The following is a 13,279-nucleotide window of genomic DNA, read 5'->3' as shown; positions in this document are numbered from 1 at the left end:
CTTACAATCGCATCGCCATGTCAAATTTTCCAAATAATAAATTGTACTGTGAAAAGTCCTGACAATGGACACCTTGTTTCCTTTGATTTTTAAACTTAGGGTAAGTTGCTAGAAATGCAATAACTCCATCAAAGAGCACATAGTTTGTGACTGGAGGGATGGAGAATTAATTAATAGTATTTTAAGACTTTTGGTACACAGTGCCAAATTGCCCTCTAGAAAGATTGTTGTACCATTCATACTTCCACCAGCAGTGTAGGTGAGAGTGCTAGGTCCCTGAAATCACACCAAAACTTATTACATGTTTATAAACTGCTTCAATTTGTGATGGCAACTATGGCTTTTGTAAACCTCATAAAACATGTCCCTTCAAATTCCTTTCTCTTTCTCATCTAATGTCTCTTTCAGAGCACTCTGGAACTGTATCTTTGACAGCCTTCTGTTTTGAAAGTCCCTCAGACAGTAAGAACTATAGAGTGGCAGCAAAGCCCTTGAGCGTGTTAGATATGATCCTCTCTATTTTCTGCATCAATTTTAATTTCTCCCCATGGTTTTCTGGGCATCTTCTTTGGTGTTAGTTTAAAGCAGTCCCTGGCTGCTCCTTTTAATCTTTAGCTATTTTGGGGAAGTCTCAAGCACAAGGACTCTGGTCACTCTGTCCATAGCTAGAAGCTTGGTGCCAGTTGCCTTGGAAATATTTTTCTCTCCCAGGTTCTTCCTCCTCTTCCCTTCGCCCTCTGATGGTTAGGACACAGAGCTAAACACCTGGTGGCCTGTGGAAGGGTAACAGAATTTCCCTTCTTTACTTAAGTTCTCTTATTTCTGTGCAGGTGGAAGAATTTTGGGCTTGGCAATAAGTGCAAGAATTATGATAGGAAGTGATACTTAATTTTTCCCACAAATGAATAGACAGCAGGACAGTTGTTTTTGTTTGTTCATTTCCTTGTTTGCTTATTTTCTCAAAAGTTTGATGATATCTTCATGGCAACGTGGCCGTCCCAAAGTGGGCTTATTTGAACAAATATCTAAGTTTGTTTGCAATCCCTGAGTTATAATCCATCCCAAAGAGTGTCCTTCACCATCTAATGTGATAAAATGAATGGAACTGGGTTTAAATTACTATCAAGGTTAGTCAGAAAGCAGTTAAAAATGAAAGGCATAATAGGAAAATAAATCAAGAAGGGAAATGGAGGAGGCTAGATGGGGCAACACTTTTGCTAGGGGATCACCCCAACATTTCCTTGATAATTTACATGTGAACACCATGGTGTTTTGTTTGTTTTTACATTTTAGCATCACTTGCCTGGACCACTGTATTTAACCACAACTACTCTTTCCCCTGCCAGTATCACTCCAGGTACCTGGTTGCTGCAGTAGCAGCAGTTTCAAGGAATAGAAGAAACCAAACCAGGTTTAAGTAATAAAGGCAATAACACATGCCTAATCAAAGCTTGATAAAATTACCACTTTGTATGGAAAGGAAAACAGCACCTATAAGCCTAGGTTTTTAAGGGATTGAAAGGGGCATCTCAGCCAACAATATTTCTGTCTTTTTATTATACCCCAGTGTGTTTGTTAGGGTAGCACTAAGTTTTGCTTTAGCATTAGTGGGGTATTTCTTCCTAGTATAACAGTGCAATCAGGGGTCAACTTGGGAAGTTTGCCTCCACAGTGTCATTCAGGGACTCAAGTTGATGAAAACTTTGCCATTTTCAACATGTGGCTTCCAAGATCAGCGTGCTTATTTTCATTCCATTGGAGGAAGGGAGGAAATGCAAGGAGGAGCAAGTGAAAGATTTTATGTACCAGACTTGGAAGATATATTATTTCCCCTCACAAACTGTTAGCTAACAGTTACAAGGCCACCCAACTGCAAGTGAGGCTAGGAAATGTAATCTAGTTGTGTGCTTGAGAAGACTAAGAGGATGAGGATTTTACTCAACAAATAGCAGTCTCCACCACACATCATTTCTTGTAATCAGCTTTTTCCTGCAGAATGAGAAATAAGGCGAGGCGTTGGCACAGAGACTACAAACACTTCAGTAGATTATTTGTTCTTCAAGGTGGAGACTGTAGTTGTTGATCTGTGTATCCCCCTCATTTAGCAATGAGCCTATTGCAAAGCAGCTGACGAATACATGTTGAAAGACAAAATGAATGAATAATTTCAGGTATCATGCATCGTTGAATGATTTTGTGATAGTTTTTTATTATTAAATATTTCTTATTAAACAGACTTCTAATACTAGCTCTTTTGAGATAAAAATTGATCTATCATCCAATTCACTCACTTAAAGTACACAATTCAGTGGTTTTTAGTATATACTCAGAGTTGTACAACCATCACCACAATCAATTTTAGAACATTTTCATCACCCCCAAAAGAAATCCTGTACCCATTGGCAGTGGTTCCCCATTTCCAGCCAACTTTTCCAGGCCTAGGCACATGCTAATTTAGTGTCTGTCTCTATAGACATGCTTATTCTGGACATTTTATAGAAATGGAGCCATATAATATGTGTTCTTTGTGAATGACTTCTTCATTTATCATAATATTTTAAAGTTTCATCCATTTTGTAGTATGTATCGGCACTTTATTCCTTTTTATTGCCAAATGATTTTCCACTGTATGGCTATAGCATATTTTATTTATTCATCAGATGATAAAAGCTTGGATTGTTTCTACTTTCTGTATGTTATGAATAATTACACTAAAAACGTTTATATACAAGTTTTTCCTTTCTCTTTGGTATATACCTAGGAGTGGAATTTCTGGGTCATATGGTAGCTCTGTGTGTAATCTTTTAAAGAACTGTCAGACTTTTCCAAAGTGACTGCACCATTCTACATTATTGAATGACTTTTAAAATCTCCAGTACTTCAGTAAATTAATGTATCAAGCACTTAGGATATTCTGAACACTGAAGTTATGATGGTGCCAAAGTTCCTCTCTCGTGGAACTTACAACCTGGTGGAGGGGGACAAACAACCACATAAACAAATCAGACAGATGGATTTCATGTAGTAACAAATGTTACGAAGGCCATTATATAGGCTTGTGTGACAGAGCGGCTTACGTGAGACTAAAAACGCTCCTTTAGGTTGGGTCATCAGGGAAGTCCTCAATGAGGAGAAGACATTTGAGCTGAGACCTGAATGCTAAATTTTAGCCATGAAAAAAGCATAGGTGAGGAGTGTTCTAAGCAGAGAAAATACTAGTGGAGAGGCACCAACAATTTACATTTTTATTACAAACTGAGCATGACAACCCAACAAACCAGCTTCCTTGAAGAAAGAGAGGAAGCCATCGTTGCTACCTGTGGCTAATTGATTTCTGGCAATCTGCGTTCAACACAAGTCAGCCCAGCTGCTCTCACACAGTGGCCAAGATTTCATGGCAGCGTTGGGAGTTTTCATGTTAACTCCTGCTGTTCACTCCTAAGCTGAGCCATGTCTCCATGCACTCTTCCACCCTATTTACGCAGAATCTCAACCCTCACCTGAGATTCACAGGACTCTGAGGACAGCGGTTCCCTTAAGTGAAGCACTCTGCTATCAAAGGTCATCTGTATGAATGAACGCCAAATGCAAGAGAGATGCCGGTGCTCAGGGCTGCCTCTCCAGAAGTCAAGGCAGGAGCTTACAGACTGAGGATTCTCTCAGCCTCTTCTATAAGTGCCTTGCCCTAGTCTCTTTTCTTTATACTATTTTCCCACCTTTCAGGAGGGCCCCTCTATACATCTCCCTCTGCGGGCTCTGTGTGTGTTAGACAAGCATCCAAGGCCATTGGAGGGAAACCTTGCTCTGTGAAGGGGAGGGAACCATGCCTTTGGGAGGGATTTGTCTGTTTCCTGCCAAGACTTGTAGGCAAGCCTGTCCACAGAGAGGCGTTAAGAGGAGAAACAACTGCAAACTCTCTTACTCCTAGCTGAGTACCCATCTAATCTGAATTGTCCTTTGGAAACCATACCACAGGAGAACATGATGTTTGCTGTGTTCCACTTTGACCTGGTTTCTTTCTAATTAATTTAGAACCATTCATGGCTTCATTTACTTATGTAGCAAATAGGCATTTCTGCAAGACTACATGCTTTGAACTGTGCGAGCATTCAGGAAATATAGCAGCAAGCGGGATTGACAAAGTCTCTACCTTCATGGAGGATAATATGCTAGTGAGGAAGACCAGTCAGCAAGATAATTGCTAATAGTAACATATGCCATAAAAGAAATAAAGTAGGAGATGATGTAGAAAGTAATACAATAATGAGGGAGGGCCTATTTTACACAAGACGGTTTAAAAGATGTTGAGAGGGTACGGCTTGAGATGGGACCCAACGGGGGTGGGGGTGGGGGGGAGAGAGAGAGAGAGAGAGAAGCAAGTCATGTGGACAGGCAGGGAAGAACAGCCCAGCAGAGGGAGCAGTGGACACAAACGTGAGGAGGGAGAGGGGCAGGTGGACTTGAGGAACAGAGGGGAGACCTGTGTCACTGCAGTATTGAAAGTCAGGGAACCAGCAGGACAAGATGCAGATGTGGAGGCAGGCAGGTGCCAGATCCCGTGAGGCCTCCTGGGTGAGGGTAAAGAGTGCAGTCTTTGCTGTCACTGCGCTGGGACATCACGGAAGCTTTTTACACTAGAAACAGAGATGATCAAATTTGCCTTTTAAAAATGTTACTCTGCCTTATAATAATGGTTGGACAAATAAAGCATCTTCTCTCGATTCTTGACCACTAGGAAATTCCTATTTTCATTTTCTAAACTATTTAAGAGCTTTTAGGTTTGCGTCTAGGTGTGCTCTCAGAGGTGACTTACTTACTAAATAGACATATCACAAAGCTACTGAATCTGTTGAGTGGGCAGTTTTTTTTCCTGTCTCTTTTTTTCTCTTCTGAGCCTTCGTTGAAGTATAATATACATAGAGAATAGTCAGTAAATTATAAGAAGTTTCCAGAGTGAATTACCTCTGTAGCCAGAGTCCAGATGAAGAAACAGAGTATTATTACCCACTCCCCAGAGCAGAAGTCCCCCCATCATAACTGCTTTTAGTCTCCATCCTTTTCCCAAAGTTAACCACAATCCTAACTTCTAACAACATAAATTAGCCTTAACCTGTTTTCAAGTTTGTGTAAATGGAATCCTTGACATTCGTATACTCTTTTGTCTGACTGCTTTTAGTCAACGTTATGTTTATAAAATACATCCATATTTATTGCATGTAGTTGTAGTTCATTCATTCTTAATGCTAAATGGTGTGCCAATGCGTGGATTCACTACGATTTATTCCACTGTCTGCGGGCATTTGGGTATTTTCCAGTCTGGGGCTATTATGAATAGTGCTGCTATGGGCATTGTTGTACCTATTGCTTGGTGTGTATATACATTTCTGCTGAGTATATACACTGGTATGCCGGAACGAGCTTGTACCAACTCACAAAGCCAGTTGTTTACATTCGTTCTCGCTTTGTGCTCAGTGATATCAGGTTGTAGCTTAAAGTCACATAATGGGAGTATTTATACCACAGAAATCAACAAATGCTACAAATCAGGGCTTTTATTTCTTGTTTTTTTTGTTGTTGTTTGCAGCAGGGTAGTTGTTAAACATATATTAGTATACCTCTGGGTACTTAGGAGAAATTCCAGAGCCTTAGCTATGTATACATTCATCTTTAGTGGATACAGACAGTTTTCCCAAGTGATTGTACCAACTTACACTCCCACAGGAGACCAGCAATCTAAGAGAATTCCTATAGCTCCATATCTTCACCAACACTTAATAACTTCTGTCTTTTTAACTTTAGCCATTCTGCTGAAGATCTCCGTATCATTTTATTTTTTTATATTTTTTGCGGCACACGGGCCTCTCACTGTTGTGGCCTCTCCCATTGCGGAGCAGAGGCTCTGGACGCGCAGGCTCAGCGGCCATGGCTCACGGGCCCAGCCGCTCCGCGGCATGTGGGATCTTCCCGGACTGGGGCATGAACCCGTGTCCCCTGCATTGGCAGGTGGACTCTCAACCACTGCGCCACCAGGGAAGCCCCGTCTCCGTATCATTTTAATTTGCATTTCCCTGATGCGTACGAAGATGAGCGCGTTTTCATATGTTTATTGGTTGTGTGTATATTTATCTTCTTTTGTGAAATGCCTGTTCAAGCCTTTTGTCCATTTTTCTGTTGGGTTTTGTCCATTCCTTATTGATTTGTAGTTCTTTAAATATAGTGGGTGCAAGACTGTGTCAGGTACGTATTCCTGAATAAGAAACGACCTCAAAACTTAGTGGCTTCAAACAGTGATTCTGCTGTTGCTTGTGATTCTGTGGGTTTGTGACTTGGGCTGGGCTCACCTGTGCTCGATCACGTGTCCGCATATACCTGAAGGCTCCACAAGAGCTGGACCATCTAAGCTGGTCCCACTCACATGTCTGATAGTTGGCTGGAGCTCCTGCCATGGTTTCTCCAGTAGGCCGACTCAGGCTTGCTCACATGGCAAATTCAAGGTTCCAACCACAGCCCCAAAAGAGCAAACCCTAATGCACAAGCGCTGTTCAAGCTTCTGCTTGTGTCATGTTTGCTAGTGACCCAGAGCTAAATGTGGAAGGGACTGTGCAAGGATGTGCTCCTAGGAAGGCATGATTCTGGGGGCCACCACTGTAACACTCTACCAAATCTACCACAGAGCCCTTTGTCTACTTTCAAAATACAGAGTTAGAAGGAACTTTTCATTACGTCATCCACTGACCAGCTGATTAGGTCCATTAAGACATAAAGCTCCTTAAGAACCAAAGGAAAAAGGCAAGAAGACCCAAAAAGCAATGGATCCCATGAGGTGAGGTGACCCCGGCTGCAAGAAAACCACAGTGGAGATTCTCAGTAGAGCAGAAAAGGGGCTTACCTCTCACCTCTACTTCTTTTGTCAGAGTTTCTTTGGCTCCTGCAACATCCAGGGGGGCCCCAGGAGATGTTCCCTTTCTTTCCTGTTGCAGCTGCACCTGCACTCCCCATCTTCCATAAAGGCAGGACAATGCTGGGAAGGAACGTCATAGGACATTGCAAACTTGTGTGCAGTTCTAAAATAGGGTATAAGATAGTGGGCGGCTTCTGGTAGACGAGGGTGCCTGTGCTGTCGGTTGGAAGTAAAGCAACACTTTAAAAAGCAGCCACTCACAACAACAACAACAAAATCCAGTTCAAAAATGAGCAAAGAACTTGAATAGATATTTCTCTAAAGAAAAATAGCCAGTAAGTACATGAAAAAAATCAATGTCCTTGGTCGTTAGGGAAATGCAAATCGAAAACTCAATTAGTTATCACATTATACCCACTAGGATGACTATAATAAAATAAGCAGAAAATAAGTGTTGTCAAGGATGTGGGTAAATTGGAACCCTCATACATTGCTAATGGGAATGTAAAATAGTACAGCCACTGTGGAAAACAATTGAGCCCTTCCTGCAGAAGTTAAACATAGAACTACCGTATGACTCAGTAATTCCACTTCCGAGGTAAATATCCAAGAGAATTGAAAGCGGGGATTCAAGCAGACATTTGTATGCCAGTGTTCATCGTAGCATTATTCACAAGAACCAAAAGTAGAAACAAGTCAAGTGTCCATCAACAAATGAATGGATAAACAAAAGTAGAATATTATTCAGTCATAAAACGAAAGGAAATTCTGATATATCTTAAAACATGGATGGACCTTGAAAACATTATGCTAAGTGAAACAAACGAGACACAAAAGGCCACATATTGTATGATTCCACTTACATGAGGTACCTAGAATAGGCGAATTCACAGAGGCAGAAAGCAGAATAGAAGTTGCCAGGGGCTCGAGGGAGGGGAGAATTGGGAGTTACTGTTTAACGGATATAGAGTTTATGCTGGGGACAATGACAAAGTTTGGAGTATAGAGCATGGTGATGGTGATACAACACTGTAAATATATTTAATGCAATGAATTGTGCAATTACAAATGGTTAAAATTGTTAATATTATATGTGTATATATATATTTTTTTTACCACCGTAAAAAAGAAGAAAGCAAGCTACTACTCTTTGATTCCTTTCTCTACCTATCTGATGGCTTGGCTTTCACACTATATCCTCTAACTATTTTTGTCATCTTCTTAGCCATCATGTTAACATGCTATCTTTAGAAAAATTTTTGATAAGGGGCCAGTTTTGGAGAAAGTACTTAGGGACCATACCCATCCCTCTCTAAGCTCACTTCCACGCCCTGTGGCTTATCCCAGTGGAAGGGCATCACCTCAGCACATGGGTTAATGTAGAGCCACCCGCAGACAAAACTTTTTACATGAAATCAAATTTTGAATTTATGAATTCTCTTTATTCTAAGCAAAACTATAGGAAACATTTCTGGATTCTTATAGCACAAGAAAGAATGATGTGACTACTCTAACCTTGTATTTCTGTATGTTTTTAAAACAGAAAAAAATTCCAACAAGGTCTGAGGATCTTGTGATCAATCATGCAGTTGGGTCACTTGAGAGGTGGGACATTCCTGCCTTTTGTGTCACAGAGACTGTCTGGTGAACAAACCAGACATCCTCCATCCTTCTCAGGGGATCAAGAAGCAAATTGAATTAGCTGTACTGTGTCTGGCAGGATCACAGCACTTGTGCACAAATGTTTATTTTCCCTATCAAAGCTCTTAACATTTAGAAGATTCAGGATTTAATCACTTGTTGCAGCTGAGAAGCTGATATTCTGAACAATTTGTCTTATTTTCTTTAAAAAGTTAAAAATACTTTTAAGTGATTAATATAACAAATTCTGACATGTGCAATTGGTCAAAGGCTTACCTTCACTTATAAATAAGAATCTCTTAATTGAGAAGTGAAGAGAGAGGCGTAAGAGAGAGTATCCTTTGGGTAAAATAAATGGTCAAGGTAAGAAAAATACTTGGGTCTATGTTTATATTAACGATAAGCCTAGGCAAAAGCATGTTGTAAAAGGAAGGAGGAATATATGACCAAGGACTGTAAGCACAGACCTCAGAGGGGACCTTAGGAAACATTTGCTTCCTTTTGTAGGAAAAAAATGATTGGGTCAGTTACTCAAAATTAAAATTCCTAAGTTATATGTTAGAATAAAAAGGCATATATAAAATAAATCAGTAAATAAGTCAGAGTTTTATTGATTGGTTAGTTGATTGATTTTAAGAAGTAATTTCTTTTAAAATATTCATATGTAATAAATTATAAGACCTAGGAGGTATTTTCTGTTGAATATGATTTATAGAACTCTCCTGGAGTTCTAAGCACCTAAGATACATGTATAACAAACCACAAAGGCTGTGTTTTCCTACACACATGAAATTTACTGTTCTACTCAAAGGCAACTTAGGACAAAGTGGTGGCCATCAATATGGGTAGAAACTTGGGTTGGGATGATGGCCTACACATGGGGAGGGACAGGTGAAGTTTAGAATAAGAGGGAGGAAGTTGAAAGACAACGTCAGCATACCTTCCTACGTACCTAATGAAGACTGAAGCTGTTCTTTCTTTTTCCAAATTGGAGACCTAGTCTGATTTCAGGGACAAGAAAGAAACTATTTCTCCTGACAGCCTCCCTCACCCCCTGCGTCTAAACTACCAGCTCACCATCACCTCGAATTCCCTTAATTGAAAATAAAGACTTTTTCCCATTGTTAGACATAAATACCATTGGCATTTAAATATTTAATAGAGTTACCCACCTGGCATGAATGGAATCCATTAAGTTTAAAGGATAATAGCAAATCTCTACTTTTTTGAATCAGGGTGATGATTTCTGCCCTGAGTAGAAGGTCCAGGGCCCCTAGAGAAGGGCAATGGATTCCTTAGAAGAAAATGGAAGCATCAAGAGAGGAATATGCACCGTGCACACACACACACATGCATGCCCACGCGCGCGTTAAAGCACGTCCTATATGACCTGCTTGTGCCCTCCACTTAGCCAGGCTGTGATGAGATCTCCAGTTCTTTATGTTCCACTCATATGTGACCCTGGGAAGTAATTTCCTCTCTCTAATCCAGAAGCACCTGGTAATGAAATGAAAACCTACCACAGAGTATGAACGATGCTCATAAAAAAAATGACAAATGACTTTGCAATTTCCTTTGAGCAAGACATTTATGGTTTGGTGGATTAAATCATTCTTGGATTTCTTTATAAATCTTTTTAAAATTATCAGAGTTCAAACTTGTAAAGAGGAATTTATTTTAAAATAACCTTTTTATTATTTGGAGTGCACAGATTTTTTTTATGAATAATAAGTGCTTTTTAATTATGAAAGCAATTCATGCTTATTAAAGATAAATTGGAGAATACATGTAACCAGATAGAAAAAACACATACTGTGCCAACACCCAATCACAAACACCTCTGTTAGTGTTTTGATGTCATTTTTAGAGCCTTTCCGTACTTAAGTATTTGTGTTTTTATTTTACATAATTGAAGTCATACTGGGTTTACAGTTTTCACACCAGATTATTGTACATTTACTATTTCATCATTGTATATTGTTTTACAAAGCCTGTCAAAAGTGATTTTTAAAATAACTGTTAAATATTCTAACAAGTAGATGTAATGAATCTTACTTTTATAGTTGGATTATTAAGTGTTTAGATGCCCAGAATTACCATATCCTTAGGACATTGCTGGGCTCTCATAGGACCAGGGACACTACGAGTTTAAGAGTTTATAAATTTATTACAGGTAATTTTATTACTCTGCTGAAAAGGGGTCAGTATTTTTTGAAAATTATCAAGACTTCTGAAATGTCTTGGTTACCCCAAAAAGGAAAAAAATGTATTCTGGCTCCATATGACAAAAAGGAACAGAAGTGATTTTTGATTCTACTTTTTCCAAAGGTTTTATCCGCACTTTTGCTTTTCTAAATAAACTAAGTAATGGCAATGGTAATTTCAGTGGCCTGTAAAAAGTATGTTATCTCTATTCTGTATAGCTGTGGAAACAATAGCAGTGGTATTCTAAGACACTTAGTTGGAGCAAGTAAAAGAACAGAAGGAACCAATTATGCAAATATGTGCTTTTCCACCTTGAGGAGGTTGGCTGAAAATGGGAGAAACTGGCAGTTATATAGTTTTCTGCCTGAGTTATTAATGCTTCTTATAATTAAAATCAGACCGACTTATGATTACTACTATTAGTCTCCTAACAATTTTCAACAATTAAAAATTATCCACCTGACATACTAAAATGTTTCATGTCCCTCATTTTCTAATCCCTTCTAAAGACATTTTTCCCTGTTAAGATTTTACCAGCTGATCTAGGAAAAGTCTTGTTTGGAATGAATGCTTACCAGTTGGGAGCCTTGTGGTAACTAGTGACAAAAAAAAATCAAATTCTAATTTGCTTGAATACAAACAAAACAAAACAAAACAAAACAACACCAACAAAAAGACTGGAGAAACTGAAGGGTAGTGCTGGCTTCATGCAGCTTGACCGGGCTCAGATTATGCATTAGGACCTAATTGTCCATTTTTACATGTCTTCACTCTGGCTTTCCCTGGGTACAGTCCATTCTCAAATGAGCTTTTTCTCTCCTTGTGATTATAAGAAATCTACCTCAGTTCTAGCCTCCAAACTTTCAGGTTCAGACATTTAGAGGAAGAGCAAAGCTTTCTCCTGGTCACTCTGTGGTAACCTATTATGTTTCTTTAGCTCTGTTTAGATTATGTGTCCAATCTTAACCATCTTAGCTAAGGTAAAGTTACACACTGATTATTCCATAACTGAGTCAGTGGGGAGTCCCCACCCAAGTGCTGCCTCCCTCCCTCACGAATCCACTCTTAACCACTTGTTATGGGCTGAATTGTATACCCCTCCCAAGATTCATATTTTGAAGGCCTAACCCCCAGTACTTCAGAATGTGACTGTATTTGAAGTACAATCTTTAAAGAGGTAATTAAGGGAAAATGAGGTCATCTGGGTGGGTCCGAATCCAATTTGACTAGTGCCCTTGTAAGAAGAGGAGATTAGGACCCAGAGGAAAACACCATGTAAAGACACAGGGACAAGACAACATCCACCAGCCAAGGAGACAGGCCTCAGAAGAAAACAACCCTGCCAGACACCTTGATCTCAGACCTCTAGCCTCTAGAATTGCGCAACAGTAAATTTCTGTTGTTTAAGCCACCCAGTTTGTTATGGTAGCCCTAGCAAAGGACTGCACCACCCTGGTCAGAGGTAAGCCCTTTTTCTTCTGAATTTCTGGTCCTTCTTTCTTTCTACCTGTCTTACAACTGTGCATGTGCTGGTGTTGCATATCTCTCTTTGCAGACCGTGAGATCTTTTGCAAGACCTAAGTCTAATTCATTTCACACTGCCTGCATTGCAGCCATTAATTCATCAAATAGTCATTGCGTGCCTACGATAAACCATGAGTGTAGCACAGTCTTACTAGGCACTCAATAAATATTTGCTGAATGAATGAATATGACCCCAAAGAGGCAGGTGACTAGCATAAATCATTATGAAATGTCAGTTCTTAAAGAAAGTATGATCAACCGAAGAACAGCAACCTGGAACATGTGGACCCTCGAGGAGAAGTGGTGCCAAGATCCGGTAATGCTGACTACAGCATTTTAAGTTTCCTGTTGCTTATTCCCCGCAGGGCTAGGAGCTTACATGGTATTAACAGGTCATTATTATAATAAATTTCCTTGTCTGACCTTAGCCAGAACTGTGCACAGCTAAGTGGAAAGGAGTTTGAGAACTTAATTGATACATTACCTAAATAATTGGATTTCTCAGGTGAGGATATTAACTGTTGATTTTCCCACAATAAATGTAATACAGAGGCATCCACAGATTGTAAAAAAGGAATAGAACTATATACAGTAAAACCTTCTGGGGTGGATATTGTTGTTTTTACCCAGCCAGCAACCATTCACTCTCTAAGAAGCCCAACTTTTGTCAGGGGATCTACTCCCATCCCCTATCCAGGCCACGTGGCTCTCGGGAAGCCCCAGTTCTTACTCGAGGGGTGGATGCATGACCAAACTGAAGCCAGTGGGACATTGTCTCCTGGGACCTTGGGCCTTGAGCTGTGTCATGAGAAGACACAACCCAGAACAGAACAGGAAGAGGTGGAGGTGCCACATTCCATTTGCAGCCCTGACGACAAGAGCAAGTATTTCATGCTGCCCCGGTTCTTGACAGTCTGATTCTCCAGCCACCCACCAGTCCCAGGAAGTGGGTTATTCACAATGCACAGACCACAGAAGAATCCTCCCCAGTGTGTCCATCCCACGTGT

General features: G+C 40.1%; 1 protein-coding gene across 1 annotated transcript in view; it reads left to right on the top strand.

The window, feature by feature from the left end:
* The window catches only part of SLC35F1 (solute carrier family 35 member F1), a 156,712-nt gene that overhangs the window by 35,853 nt on the left and 107,580 nt on the right, over window positions 1-13,279 (top strand). The window lies entirely within an intron of this gene.

The sequence above is a fragment of the Neophocaena asiaeorientalis genome, unplaced genomic scaffold (genome assembly GCF_003031525.2).
Source record: "Neophocaena asiaeorientalis asiaeorientalis breed wild unplaced genomic scaffold, Neophocaena_asiaeorientalis_V1.1 scaffold125, whole genome shotgun sequence".
Classification (NCBI taxonomy): domain Eukaryota; kingdom Metazoa; phylum Chordata; class Mammalia; order Artiodactyla; family Phocoenidae; genus Neophocaena; species Neophocaena asiaeorientalis.
The sequence above is the reverse complement of the archived record's forward strand: the minus strand, read 5'-3'. Positions and strand labels throughout refer to the sequence as shown.